The 15,955-nt window shown below is 44.7% G+C and overlaps 1 long non-coding RNA gene across 1 annotated transcript; it reads right to left on the bottom strand.

Moving 5' to 3' along the window:
- Positions 1–4,116: 4,116 nt before the first annotated feature.
- LOC120093606 (uncharacterized) lies at positions 4,117–9,924 on the bottom strand. Its single transcript, XR_005486975.2, has 2 exons — positions 9,727–9,924; positions 4,117–4,408 (listed from the first exon to the last, which is right to left on the bottom strand). It is a non-coding gene; the product is annotated as an uncharacterized LOC120093606 (long non-coding RNA).
- Positions 9,925–15,955: the final 6,031 nt, after the last annotated feature.

The raw sequence follows: 15,955 nt of genomic DNA, 5'->3' as shown, positions 1-15,955 counted from the left end.
TCAGTCTCTTCCTTCCCGGGTACCATACTTGCCTTTCACCATAGTCTTTAAGTTCATGGCCCGCCTTAGCGCCCTAATCCAATGCTACTAAAGAGGTTCTGCTTGTGTTCATTCCAACTGATTTGGCCATGGGCCCTGGACTGAACACCTACTAAAGGTCTTGGGCTCCAAGGCGGGATGGAGAGATGTGCCTCCTTGTCTCTATGACAAGGCAGCCTGACCCATGATCCATAAACAGTACATAAGTCTGCCTAAACAAAATCCGAAGACTACAGACACAATAGACAGGCTAACAGGGAGGCAGGGGAGGGGCCTCCCATAGACCAAGAACCACAGGCAACTAAGGAATCCTGAAAGTGGGAGAAGTAGTCTTCCCCAGAGATGAGTCCCCTAATTGGTTATCCAATATCAAGTGATCAGTCCTGGAATCAAATGATCAGCTACACATAAGTAACACTAAACAGACTAGGCAGGTTGGTGTGTGTGTGTTGGTGTGTGTGTGTGTGTGTGTGTGTGTGTGTGTGTAACACTAAAAGAAGCCATGATCATAAGAAGGAAGGGAGTACACCAAAGGGGTTGGAGGAAGGAATGGGAAAGGAGAAAATGGTGTAATTATGCTTAAATTTGATTTTTATACCAATAATAGCAATTTTAAAAAGATCACCCCTGAGGCTGGAGAGATGGTTCAATGCTTGAGCACGCTTGTTCTTCCAGAAGCCCTGACAAGTTCAGTTCCTGGAACCCTTGTCAGCAGCTCCCAATCAACTGGAGCCCTTCCTCTTCAGAATGAGGTGCCTTCCTCTGGCCTCTTCAGGTCACCCTAGCATGCACACAGAGAGAGACATGCACAGGTATATAGCTCACACCCCTAATCCCAGCACTTGGGAGGCAGAGGCAAGTAGATGTCTGTATAGACCAGCATGGTCTATACACAGAAAGCCCAGGTCTCTACTTTGAGATGTACCGTGTAGTCATAATATCACCAGTATGGCCACAGAGTCAAGACCGAAAGGAGGAAACCCAGAAAGCAAAAAAATGTGTCTCTGCTGCCTGGCCTGTGTCATCATTGCAAAACGACTCTTCAGTGTGAGAGTGGAGACCAGATTACCCTATCCCGTGTCTCTCTTTTTTCTTTTTCTTTTTTTTTTTTTTCTTTTTTTTCGGAGCCGGGGACCGAACCCAGGGCCTTGCGGTTGCTAGGCAAGCGCTCTACCTCTGAGCCAAATCCCCAACCCGTGTCTCTTTTTATGTGTATGTGACTTTTATGTTTGGTGTGTGCCAACCCGTGTCTCTTTTTATGTGTATGTGACTTTTATGTTTGGTGTGTGCGTGTCTGTATGTGGGTATGAGACGAGAGGTTTCAGATCCCCTGTAACTGGATTTGCAGATTGTTGTAAGCCACCTCACTTGGGCACTAGAAATGAAACTCCAGTTGTCTACAAGAGCAACAAGTACTCTTAGCTGCTGAACCACCCCTCCAGTCCCATTGGTATTTCTTAAATACCTAAATGAGTTCAAAGAAGGTTCTCGAGAACAAACACACTGTTGGATGTGTGGAGTGAGGGCTGCAGGGACGGATATGCAAATGACCAGCTTGCTCTGTCCAGCCAGCTTCTACAAACTTGCGGGTGTAAAACAAACACACTTCCCAAACGGCTACAGTTTCAGAAGGTTTGATAGTTTTAACACAGGAAGTCTAAACCAAACGAAGACTTTTTGAAGTGGTGCTCGACCTGAAAGTTGTTTTCTTCCTGTGTGGCTTCCTAAGAACAGAGCAAAGAAATTCCTAGCTACTAGCCAGCGGCCACAGAAATCGATCCCTGTGAAATGTCCTTGCAAAGTAGTTTTTCGTCTTTTGGTAATGCTGGGGTCTGTGCAAGATCAAACCAGAATCGGAGTAGGCAAGCTAATAGAGACAGCTCATGAAGACTTTACCTCCGGTCTGGGAGGAGGTTATGACTACAAGTTATTTATCGGCTCTGATAAGCGACTCTCCACTCACGATTCAGAGTATGTGCTGTATAGCAAATGCAAGGCCTTAGATTTGGTCCCGAGTATTGGGGTTGGTGGGGTGACTGTCTGAGGTAAGTTAGCAAGAATGGAGATGAGATCTCCAATGGAGGTAAGTTAGCAAGAACTAACTAAGAATGGAGATGAAATCTGAGGTTGGGCATAAAATAAGGAAAGAAGCTGTGTGTGGTAGGGAACGCCTGCAATCTCGGTGCTTGGAAAGCTAAAAGACAAAGGGCCTCAGAGTTTGAGGCTAGCCTAGAGTATATAGTGAGATATCCTGGAGAAGGGGTGGGGGGATAAAAGTTGTATTGTCATAATCTACATACCGTAAGTTTCAGGTATTATGTGCTCAGTGGTTTAGGTAGAGTAGTCGTTTTTTGCAAACATCATTGTAATTCAAGATTTTTGTCTGGAGGGTTTTTTGTTTTTGTTTGTTTTTCCGGAGCTGAGGACCAAACCCAGGGCCTTGTGCTTGCTAGGCAAGCGTTCTACCACTGAGCTAAATCCCCAAAGCCCTGTTTTTGTTTTTTTAATTTGGTTTTGTTGGGTTGGGTCTTTTCTAGTTGGTTGGTTTTGTCTTGTATTTGTTAGTTGTTTTTTAAAGACAGGATCTCATGGGCTATTTTTGAGATTTGACTGTGTGTGTGTGTGCGTGTGTGTGCGTGTGTGTGTGTGTGTGTGTGTGTGTGTGTGCACATGGGCGTGCATGCATGTGTGTGAGAGAAAGATTCATTTCTTTTTTTTTTTTTTTCTCTTCTTTTTTCAGAGCTGGGGACCGAACCCAGGGCCTTGCTCTTGCTAGGCAAGCGCTCTACCACTGAGCCAAATCCCCAACCCTGATTCATTTCTTTATATTGCCGAATAATATGCCATTAAGTAAAACCACACTGTGTTTAACTAATCAGCAAGCATTGAGATTATGTCCCCTTTATAGCCATTATATATAGTGACTTTTATAAGCATTTTATACAAGCATATATTTTCATGTTTCTTGTGGTGGGAGTATCTAGTAATGAATTTCTGGGTCATATGCTAAATTTATGTTTAACTTTTTTTAAGGAACAGACTCGCAAGAGCCAGTGTTCCACTAAGGACTACAATTCCAGTATTCGGTGTTTTGATTTGGTTAGGTTTTTTTTTTGTTTGTTTGTGTTCTTTTTTTTTTTTTTTTTTTTTTTTTTGTTCTTTTTTTCCGGAGCTGGGGACCGAACCCAGGGCCTTGCACTTCCTAGGTAAGCGCTCTACCACTGAGCTAAATCCCCAGCCCCGTTTGTGTTCTTTAGATACGATCTTGCTGTGTACTTTAGTCTGTCTTGGAATTCTGTGTACCCCAGGCTAGCCTCAAATTCAAAATTCTCCTCCTTTAGCTTCCTAAGTACTAGGGTAACGGGCATGATCAACAACACCAGCAGTTCTGAACTTGTGGGTAGAGACCCCTTTGGGGATAAACGACCCTTTCGTAGAGGTCAGATATCAGGTATCCTGCACCTCCGATGTCTACACAACAATCCATAACAGTAGCAACAGTGCAGCTATGAAGGAGCAACGAGAATCATTTTATGGTTGGGGCCTAGCACAGCATACAGAACTGTGTTGTAAGGTCGCAGCATCAGGGTGGCTGAGACCCACTGCTCTCTGTCCAGTTTACAATGAACCTTTAACGATCTCGACACCCACGATGGAACCTACTACTGTTGTTTTGCTTAAACGGACAAGCTGTCAAACTGCCTTCTAAATATCTATAATTATACACCTAGAGTATTGGTGTTTGAAATCTCAGTGAGTGAAACTCCTTTTTGCAATGGGCAGCAGTTAACATAGAGACTTGTAGCTAGTTTAAGTTCAGAGCACGGGTGACTACCTCCTTCCCCACCTCCGTCCCCTACCCCCAACCTGAATCACTGGCCCACCCCACCCCACCCCACCACCACCACTCCCCCATTGTCCCACCTTCCCAACCTCCCACTACCCCACCACACCCTGGTGCGCGCGCGCACACACACACACACACACACACACACACACACACGCACACACACACCTCCAAGGCTAGGGAACATTAGGGAAGAGGAGTGTTGTAACACGAGTCTTCTGGACGTAACAGGGCTGTCACACTCAGCACCCAGAGCAGCTGTGGCTACTACCTACTGACAACCTGCAGAAGAGCAAGCCAGTCAACATTCTTGTCTGCACGGGATCTGCGGGATCTGCGCTCCTGAGGCCCCGCCTCCAGCTGAGGAGCTGTTGGCAACAGATGGCTGCTGAAGGAAGGGTGTGGCACTGTAGGCTGCCCATGCTCCAGTGGATGGCCACACACCTATGCCGGTGAAGGCAGCATTAAACGGGACTCGGTGAACTCTGAAAGGAGGAGGAGGAGCTGAGGGAGGAGGAGGACCTGAAAGATGGGAGGAGGAAGTATTAGGGGACCCTGAGTAAGGTGCGAAGGATTTGATCAAGGTACATTATATATATATGAGATTGTCAATGGATAAATACAAAACATTCTAAGTAAATAAATAAATGCCCCAGCAGACTGTGACTTGGCCAGTACGAAGCGGCTGTAAGTAGCATTTTGCATTCTCTCCGCAGAGGTGGGCGTACTCGCTGTGCTCATAGTATGGGGATCAAAGCCAGCCTGCTGAGCTTTAGTGAACGAATGATTTTTCCCATAGGAGTTTTAACTTGCATATCCTTGTCAAGGTCATATCTTTTCGTGTTTCTATTCATCATTAATATTCTTTGGTAGATGTCCTTCAAACCTTGGGCTCATTTTTTTTTCTTTTCTTGTCACATTTATGGTACTGGGATTCAACCTAGGACCATGTACAAGGTAAGCAAGTACTCTACGACTGAGCCACACCCCCAGCTCTGTGCTCATGTCTGGGGGCCGTTTGTTTGTTTGTTTGAGTTGCAGTGAGCTTTCTTTCCTTTTTCTGGATAGAAGTCTTTAACCATATATGTGAATAGCAAATACCTTCTTTTTGACCTTTTTATTATATTTATTTATTTATGGTATGGGATGCACACATGTCACAGGTCAGAGGACAATTTGCAAGAACGGGTTCTCCCCTTCCATCATGTGTATCCTGGGACTTGAACTTAGGTCCTTGGCCTTGGTGGCAAGCGCCGTTATCCACTGAGCCATCTCACAAGCCCAGCAAAGTTCTTTCTTCTAATCTGTAGCATGTGTTTTCTTTCCTTTAACGGTACCTTTTTGAAGAACAAATGCTTTAAAATTTAATGCAGCCATATTTATCAATGGTTTCTTGTATGGGCTGTTCCTTTTGGGGTTACGGTTATTTTTCTTTCTGTTCTTTGGTTCTGCATCTTAATAGACCTTCATGTACCTTTTAAAGTGTATTACATTCTTATTTGTGCTTGCTAACTAAACAGACATCTCCCTGCAAAGCGTTTGTGTGTGTGGCCCCCTTCTTTTGTAAAACTCCATGTTATAATGTTGTCTTTTAAGTGAATCTGTCTGATGAGGTCTGTAAATAGCCTGATGCGCCGGAAGCCAAACACTAGTTATTGGTCAGAGGTATACCATCCGCCAGGCATTGCTGTCAGCTCTCTCCTGGAATTAACTCATTTTAGATGAAGGCTCTCATGTGACAGTTGCTGTGATTATCCGCACCCCAGGTAATGGAGCAAACACAGTTCAGTTACCCAGAAAGTGGCAGAGCTGGGATTTCAGCTCAGGCAATCCAGCTCAGAGGATGCAGACCTAGCCACTTCACATGTGCTACCTCTGAGCGATGTCCCCTAGGAAGGACTGCCAGATAAGATCAGCCACCATGGGGCACACGGCAGCTTCTCTAGTATAGAGTCATTCCAGCCACTGTCCAAATACAGGAGGTTCCGGTTTCTATTGCAACAACTTCCACCGGCCCCCTCCCTCTCCTCCTCAGCTGAGGAATCTCACAGCAAGCACACTGTAAACTAGACATGTCATACTTTCACTGTTACTTAAATTCTGAAACAAGTCAGGCCACTGTATTGCCACAGGCTGGAACCTCCATGAACTATGACCACAGTCCTGGGACTTTCCTTCCTGGGGCTCCCTGGATGTCTCTGTTTCCTTCCAGCACATCCGTGGTCTGTGTAAGGTATCTCTGACCAATCTGTTACTTGCAGCAAACCATCCTTACTACAGGAAGTATGGCTGAGATTCACTCTGTCCAAACACAGCCTTGCCCCCGCAAAACTTCAGGATCCTTCAGACCTCACTAAACCTTCCCCGTGAGTACTGGTGGCACCTGCTCAAGGCTGTCCAGGGACAACTTACCTTATCTGACACACTAACCTGTGCTAATGAGAGAGCTGGAGGGAACTCAGTCCCTCCTCTCCAGCTCTGGTAGCAAGGGTATACTGTAACCAGGGTTTTCTGATGACAAGGGCACTTTTGTCTTCCTAACCCAGACCGGTTTCAACAGTGCCATTTCAGGTTAGCCAAGAGAGAGGAAGGAATTTTTCTGGGCAATGGGGGCCTTGTTGTGCCACTGTGATTCACTTCCCCTTAGCCGAGAGCAAAGAGGCACTGCTAGATCCTAACAGTGACAACAGGAATTCCAAAGGGTGACTTCAGAACACTCAGCAGCTGAGAAAGTGACGCCAGACGCAGTGCCAGGAGCTAATGTGGCAAGGAGTTCTGGTTTGGGATATGCAGTCCGAGAGAAGAGTTGCAGACTGCCGTCAAAGCAAAGTCCCCTTCTCTCCAGGTTCTGGCTTGCTGCGCACGCAGGCAGTCTGTGAGCCTGTCCAGTCTGAGACGGGACCCATTGGTGGCAGCAGCCTTGAGGTGGGAAGTTCATTTGTAAGACGATGAACACACGGACTCCCCCAACCCCCACCCCCGTGTTAGCTGCTTTAGCTTTTTCCAAAGGCGGCAGCTCTTTCTAGCCTAGCATTTCTCTCTCACACACAAATGATTGTCAAGTGGATCATACTTCTGAGTACTCAACAGAGACGTTTCTCAGTTATTGTCTGGAAAGTGCTTGAGTCAGCAGATGTGTACTTGCCACCTGCTTTCTACTAAAAACCATGAGTTTGTCTAGAGGAAATTCTCCGGTAGCTGCAAACGGTTTCAAGCAACCGAAAACAAGCCTGAACCTTCAGAGCATTCAGAAATCAACACTGTTTGTCTTGCTGTTTCTCTTTGAACAGTTGCTTGCCAAGCAAGGCACGGTGTTTGTATGGCTGTTCTAACACCTTTATAGTTTCCGTCACAGTCAGCTCATTGGAATGTCCAGTTCCTCAGGAACCTCGGGATCAGACACCTTCACGGCTGTGGTGGATTCAGAAGTCACCCTCAGCAACAACATCACTAAGAGATATAAATGTGGGCACGGAATCCCACCGGGTCTCAGTGACTAAGAACAAAGGTTGCTCTTGGAGAGAGCCAGAGTCTGGTTCCCAGCACCCGTATCAACCAGCTCACAGCCAGTGTAGTTCCAGATCTGGAGGCCCAATGCCCTCCTGTACTCATAGTCACAAAGACACACGCATACACTCCATTGAAAACAATAATAATAATAATAATCAACCTTTTAAAATAATAGAGGATTTTTTTTAAACTCACAGAAGCAAATTACAATGAAATCATAGTAGCTAGCATTCGTTGACTATAACTGTTGGTAAAGCGATGTGCAAATAATTATCAAGGGGCTGTTTTATTTGGTATTCACATGCTCATCCAGTGCATTCTATTCTTGTCCTCCTCTATACCATATCCCCCTGATACCCCTCTCTCCTTTTATAGACAGGATATCATTACATATCCCTGGCTACCCTGGAACTCACAGGTCACAGAGTTCAGCCTGCTTCTGCCTCCTGAGTATGGAGTATTTTCCTTACTAACGGAACACAATTTTTTTAAAGGTCAAGAAACTTTTATACATCCTTCGCTAAAATGAAAGCCCATGCTTAGAATGAAGCCATAAGTCTTCAATATGCTAAAGCTGCTTATTACAAGTGTTAAAATAGTAACATCATATAATACTGTAAGGTTTTACCGTTGTCACAGAATTCAGACAACAACTTGGATTCCACATGATTCAAGTATTTTGTCTCACTCAGTTAAGGTTTTGGCCAGTGTGAAGATAAGAGTCCCCTAGACATGCTGTCCTTGGGTCCTTTATGATCACCATCCCTCCTCGGTTCACAGTGTGATGGCTGGCGCCGTGGCATTTCCACAGTGCTTGTCCCTGTCCTTGAGGTTATTTTAAGGTAGCCTTCGGTAACCTGATCAGGACCCCAGATGCTCTTGACAAACGAACTTTTATTGATATCTACATTTAATCCTGCAAATCCATAGCTAACTGATAGAACCGAGTTGTGCCGCTCCTCACCGTGTCTTGGTTACTTTTCCGTTACTGGGGAAAGGCACCATGACCGAGGCAGTGTGTTAAAGAACAGGTTTAGTTGGGGGGGACGGTTTCAAAGAGTTAGAGTCCACGATGACAGAGCAAAGGCACAGCCACAACAACTGCTGAGAGCTCACACCTCAAGCTGCAAACCGGAGGCAGAGAGCGCTCAAAGCCTGGTCCCACTGAGACTCCTCTTCAAGACCAGATCTCCTAGTCCTTCCCAAACAGTATCAGCAAGTGGGGACCCAACATTCAAACATATAAAGCTACGGGGGACCATTCACCTCCAAACATCATAGTCTCACTCAGTGAATGGCTGGCTTACAGAGCTGGAAGGATGCTTCGTTGGCTTCAGTTGCAACAGTGATGAGCTGTCTAGCCGCCTCCTTCAGGAGGGACTTGTCCTGCTGAGCAACGTCTATACATGTCGTGTCTTAGCCACAGCAAACTCGAATCAGACCTCCATTAGTGTCGTGTGGTCCGTCTCCTGCATGTACACTCCCACCAGTGTCATTGTGCCCCTGGTGCTTGATCAGACCAAGGGCAGGCAAGAAGACGGATTTCAGGTTCAAAAGCTTGGGGCAGCTGCAACTGGACCAGTGCACTGGGCAGACTTGGCCCCAGAGATGGCTGAGGCACAGAGACTCCCACTCTTCCCGTTTATGAGATGGGTGGCTCTTTCTTGTTTGATTTTGTTTCTTAAGAAACACCTTCCCCATATGTCCCAAGCCGAATGCTGGGAGTATAGATAACTATGGGGTAACGCGCTCAACTTTGTCATCCCTCCCCTTATTTTCGGCAAAGAAACTCAAAGTTAAGAAGGTAGCGTGAGGTCTCACAGGCAATTCTGGAGTGTCCTCGAGCCTAGCTTTCTAGAATCTAAATATCTGATATATAGATTTACAAATCTATATATAAATAGTATAATATGTACTACACGCAATATAGTATACATAAATTTATATACAACACACACATACCCTCTGTGGAGGTCAGAGGACAACTTTTTTGAAGTTAGTTCTCTCTTTCCGTCAATTGGAAACTGGGGATACGATTCAGATCACCAGGCAAGTGCCATCCCCACTGAGCTCCCATGCCAGTGGGGATGCCAAGGCCCTTAGACCTTTTTTTTTTAATTTGGGTAAGACATATGTAACCAAATAAGTAATTTGTCCACTTTGAAGTGCACAACTGGGCGTGGCATTAAGTGCATTCTTATGCTCTACAAAGACTGCCACCCTCCGTCTCTGTGCTTGTTGAGGAACGTTCCATTTATGACGCAATCGTGGCCATGCACATCTCCAGCATGGGGAAAGGGGATTCTTATCCGTCCTCCTAAGCTACCTACCTGGAGAGCAGCAGGAGGCTGGGGCAGCTCACAGCTTGGATGATACAGCTACAGGCAGGCAGGCATGTAATAAACAGATAAGTTTTGCTGCCCAAAGATATTTTAAACATGACTTCCTTCCCTTGGCTACCAAGATCTTCTGACACTTTATTTCCCCTTTTTAAGCATTAAGGATGTAACAGCCACAAAAGAATTTGGATAAAGTCAGTTACAGAAGAAAGGGGGTGCTAGAAAAAAAGTTGTGGTTCTGAGGTCTGCTGCAAAGCAGGAAGGAAATGTATAGGCAGTTAGTGATGTACATGCTGGTCTGAAGGAAAAGCAAAAGGATGTAGAAAAAGCAAAAAAGGGGGCAGCAGCAACCTGGGCAGCATCAGCAGGGGAAGCATCAGCTAGGGCAGGTCTTGGTAATATGTATCTTTAGATGATGGGGGGGGTACTCCTGTTAAAATTGTTGAAACTTGCAGGTCTTGGCAGCACAGTCCTTTGATTTCAGCATTTGGGAGGCAGAGGCAAGCAGATCTCTGTTAGTTCAAGGCCAGCCTGGTCTACCAAGTGAGTCTGGGTCAGTCAGATCACAGAGAAATCCTGTCTTAAGAAAATTTCTAAAACTTTTATCAGAACCCTACTGAGTAACTGGTTTCTTCCTTTTTTTTTTTTTTTTTTTTTTTTTTTTTTTTTTTTTTTTGGTTCTTTTTTTCTGAGCTGGGGACCGAACCCAGGGCCTTGCGCTTCCTAGGCAAGCGCTCTACCACTGAGCTAAATCCCCAACCCCGAGTAACTGGTTTCTTAACTATATTATCTCCAACCAGAAGAGCCGAGTCCCCCAACAGGTGTGGGCGGGATGCTTTTTGAATCTGATACGGTGTCTCCCAGAATCACCTTTTGGTAGGTTTTTTTTCCTATTTAAACCACCATATTATTCATCAGCAGTCACCAAATTGTTCATTTCTCTAGCACCCCTGCCAGAACCCCTGCCAGATGGAAAGGGCAGGAGCCTCTCCAGCTTCTGCCTCATCAATCGGAAACGAGGTTTGTGAAAGGACCAGCGGCCGTTTCACGTAACGGTGGTCAGTAACTAGTGACATCTTCTCTGGAGTTCAGGGATTGTTTCCTGTTGAGTATTTTCTCCACATAAGATAACATCCACATGGGATGTGTGTATTTTGGGGGGTGGGGAACCTTACTTTCTTACTCTTGGCTTCATTGAGATACAACACACCGTGTCAAAGTTACCAGCTATTTTTTTTTAATAAACCGCCCTTCTTTTCTACTCTAAGATTTGTTTTTATTTATATGAGTACACAGTCACTGTCTTCAGACACCAGAAGAGGGCATCAGATCCCCACTATAGATGGTTGTGATCCACCATGTGGTGGCTGGGAATTGAACTCAGGACCTCTGGAAGAGCAGTCAGTGCTCTAACCACTGAGCCATCTCTCCAGCCCCCAGGTACCAGCTTTTTAATCACCAAATGCTCATGAAGGGATTGACCTGAAGCGCTGCCATTTGTATAAAATCTGGAAAGATGCCTTTCTCTCTCTCTCTCTCTATCTCTCTCTCTCTCTCTCTCTCTCTCTCTCTCTCTCTCTCTCTCTCTCACACACACACACACACCCCTGTTTAACAGAGGATTAAAAAATATTTAACAGACACAACAGTTATGTGAAATATTTCTACTTGTTTGGATCATGAGCTAACGAGTCAAGGTCATCTTTGGTGCAGTTAGGAAATTTTAAATATGGACTAGAAAATAGGCTGTGTTCAAAAATCATTTTTAATTTTGTTAAATGCATGTGTTTGTTTGCTGTGAAATGCTGTTGCTGTCCTCATATGTTACACAAGCTGTCCTTAAACTCCCAATCCTCCGGCCTCAATTTCCCAAGGCATGTGCCACTATGTCCAGCTTGTGTTCGCATTCCTTAGTTATTCTTGTCTGTGAGAGATGACACTGAATGACTTACAAGTGAAATAAAATAATGCCATGACTGTCCTTTACTCTGAGATTAACAAAATGAAATTAAACATCAAAATGGATGGAGGACACCAAACTGGTTCATTGGTCTTTTCTATTTACGTATTCTTGCACATTTCTATAATAAATTTTTTTAGAATTTTGACTAGAGGACTCTGCAAAGATGATTCAGTGGGTCCAGCACATGCCTGAGTCCAATTTCAGATCTCCCGCACCAAAGTAAAAAGTTTACTCTAACTCCAGAGCTTTGCGTAGTGTGGAGACAGGAGGATTACTGTCCCCTGGTCTAGCCAATCGCTGAGCTACAGGATTAGTGAGGAAATCTTGTCTCAAAAAGAAATAAAGATGGAGAGCAACACAGGAGGACACCTAATGTTGACCTCTGAACTCCATGGACATACACTCATACATGTACATACATTTAAACATATATACATATATGCACAACATACACACAAATACACATAAACATATATACATATATGCACCACATACACATAAATACACATAAACATATATAATATACATGCACCACATACACACAAAAACAATAAAACACACAAAATCATATATACATACATGTACCACATACACAAAATATGACTAGAGAATGGATAAAAAGGTGACAAACGTGACAAAATATATAGACTAAGCCATCCATGGAAAGGGGAACGAGGGCCCAGATTCGAGTGAGCTCGGAGGTAGAATCAGTAGGCACTGACAGATTTGATACATGGACCAAGTAGAAGGAAGCATCATATTCTGCTTAGGGAGCTGATGCCCTGTCCTTGTGGACTCCAGGAGGAAGGCAGGTTTGGAGAGGTCAACCAGGGTAAGCTTTCCAGGAGACAACTGGCAGTGTATCTGGAGCAAGTCACCGTGTTTAGATGGCACAGAAAATCAGGGTAGAATTATGGAATTGCCCAGGAAGAAAAAAAGTCATCAAGAAAAGGGCCCAGGAATAAGCTTTGAGGAAGGTATAACCCAAAGTGAGACTGAGGTAGAACAAGCAAATGAGTTGGCAAAAGACAGATGACATGAGAATGCACTGTGGAAAACCAAGAGAGCTATAATACAAATGCTGAACGGTCATGACAGAGGACGCTTAAAACCTTGCTTTCAGTGTGTGTGTGGATTAAAATCAGCTTCCTTTCCGAGCTTCCTTGAAGTCACACTGAGCCGGGTAGGGTAGCAGATATGCCTTTGACACAGCACTAGGGAAGCAAAGACTGATCTCTCTGCGGTCAAGGCCGGCCTGATGAGGAGCTTGAGGCCATCCAAAGCGACATAGTGAGACCCCATCTCAACAACAAACAAAGTCAAACTAGTGAACACATGCCCTAAGTATCAAGGAACTGTTTCCAATGACTGCATAATTTTGGGTAACAGACTCCTGACAAAAGGAATCCACAGAAGCCGTTGATGGTGGTGTGCTACTGTCATCTGCTATTGATGGTGATGTACAGCCGTCATCTCAGCAGCTAGGCATGAGTTCTCTGGTTCCAGACCAGCTGAGTTTACATCCCCAGCATCCACAATAAAAGAAAGTCTGGGTGTAGTAGTGGTGCCTGAAATCCAGCACTTTGGAAGCAGAGACCAAAAGAGCCCTGGGGCTTGGTAGCCCGTCAGTCTGGGCAAACCGGTGAGCTTCGGGTTCCATAAGACATCCTGTCTGCAAAAGAAGATGGGGAAAGGTATTGAGGAAGACATCCAGGGTTGACCTATGACCTCCACACACACATACACACAGGCGCTTGTGCATCCACACTCACACACACACACACACACACACACAAAACACACACATATACACATTACATACACACACACAAAGAAACAAATGCAGAACAGAAGCAATCCTCGATGGAGGACTGTCAAAAACAAAGACAGTGACTATCTAAGGACTTGTTGAACTCCTACGGTTTTGCACAAAGTGCATACAGCGGGCAGCAGGAAGCCACATTTACTGAGCTCTTCCTCAGGATGGTAGCTAATAGCTGTGGTGTGCCCCTTCTGCGGTGGGCACTGTCTTCTTTGCATTATTTGATCACACACTACCCTGTCACACAGCTTCTGCGGTCCTTACTCATCAAAGAACTACAAGAAAACAACTCAAGGCGAGAGGGGTTCATATGCCAACATGTGCAATGACTGCAAAACCAGCCCACCCAGCCGCTTCTCTATGCTACCTTCTTCCTTTCTTCTTTATTTATTCATTTACTGTTGCAGTGCTGGAGCAACCGCAGGGCCTCCCAAACGGGAACCCTGACCCCCTACTTTAAATGTTTCTTTAAAGTCCTATATTTTAAAGCTTAATAATTAGAAAGAAACAAAAACAGTTAAATAATGCCCCCAGGTCACAGGCCCACCAGGACTGCTTTAGAGCCTATTACCAGGATTGGCAAGTCTTCTGAAATGACATTAACTTCTTACTTATGGCCCCAGCAATAGGCAATATAATGCCTACAAACAAGCGTGAGATGTAGTCCCATTCCTCAGGGGTCACAGGAGAGAGGGGACACAGAAGTAACTTGGGGCAGTCAATGAATAGAATCGAGTGAGTAGCACAGCGGTAATTGAAGAAATTCGCAGAAGAGACCACTGTGCCTTGGAGAAAGAGCCCACGTTGGAAAAACAGATGAGCATCAAAGAGACATGAAAATTTTTTTCTCTGGCTGAAATGTGATATTCGTAAAGGGACCGGGGGTTGCCTGATGCCAGAAGGCAGCAGGTAAACCAGGATACAGACTTTAATCCCACCACGTAATCTATACGGCTTAGGATGATTAAGTTTTGGTTCCTCGTCTGTAGGATGGGCCATTAAAACCCATCTACAAGACTTGGAGAAAATTTAGACTGGTAAGTAATTACCATCCCGATGATAGAAGTTCCAGGACGCGTCTGATTCTTAAGCATCTTTTGCATAATAACCCAGTCAAGGACAGCCTAGGTTCTGCAAGGAAGGCCTTTACATATGGCTTTTGAATTTCTCCTAATTTAATCTTCTTTTCCCCCCATTGTGTTCTGAGGATGAAACATGGGGCCTTACACACAGGGAAGGCAAACAGTTTTCCTTGGAGCGACATGCCCAGCTCTTTAAATTGCTTATGAAATTTTCATGACCAAGTGTATTTTATGAAGTTGGCTTCTGCGGTGGTTTTCCGACGGCTCTCAGAATGTCATTTTCATTTTTATGGTTTTTTTTCCTCAGCTAAGGCTTGAGCGGAGGAAATTTTAGGAATTTTAAGTAATCTGTACTTTATATCATAGACATTAGCGATGACAAAATGACGCAACCGTTAGATTTATTTAATGTGGCGTAGGCAGGTTTGTTGGTCAAACCCACAACTGCTGGAGCAGAGTGCAGGCACAATTTGAAATATATCTGGAGACAAGTAAGCAGTTATTATAGTTATTACACAAAGTAGAATGTGCCAGGCTTCATTTTCCTTTCACATAAGTACATGGTTTCCCCCAAACAGAAATTGTAGAGGCACACAAAGTACCCTAGGAGAGTAAGTTCTGAACTGTTTTCCCCCAGTAGCAGAGCCTCCGATGCCCTTACCTGGCCTCCTGTGTAATTACCTGACGACAGAATTTATAAAATAACTATGTAGTCTTTGAAATGCAATCTTTGACCAAAAACACAATGTGAAACCGACTGGGGACTTAAGACAATCCCCCCTCCCCATTTTTGCATTGAATAAGAAATCTGCTTATTCTCCTCAGCTTCCAACTCCTGCCAAGGAGAATGGTTACAAAGGTGCAGAACAAGGTATATATGTTACACACACACACACACACACACACACACACACACACACCCCACAAACAGACACATGCATGCATGGGAACAGCCAACATCGAACTATTGAAAGGCTCCGTTTTCAGTATTTTCATTTGTGAATGAAATAACATAATGATACCCGACCGATGTCAAGAAATGTTAATGCTCCTGATGAACAAGCTTGGTGGGAAGCTAAACAGTATGAGCCTTTTCTGGGCTGATGATCACAGCTGTCACGAAAGTAATACACTTACGGTTCTCGCTTTCTTTTCCCATTTTAGTCAGCGCCTTGCTGTACAGCTCCGGCTAGTCTGGGACTCGCCACCCTTCTGCCTCTGCCTGGAGCACTCGGGATGACCACTTTTAGCTGAGATTTCTTAGTTTGAAATCTACTAATCTGAGCCAGATGTGAATACATGTCCGTTATCCAAACCTGTAGGAGGCTAAAGTTAGTAGGAATGTCGTGAGAT

This window comes from Rattus norvegicus, chromosome 7 (genome assembly GCF_036323735.1).
Source record: "Rattus norvegicus strain BN/NHsdMcwi chromosome 7, GRCr8, whole genome shotgun sequence".
NCBI classification, from domain to species: Eukaryota; Metazoa; Chordata; class Mammalia; order Rodentia; family Muridae; genus Rattus; species Rattus norvegicus.
The sequence above is the reverse complement of the archived record's forward strand: the minus strand, read 5'-3'. Positions and strand labels throughout refer to the sequence as shown.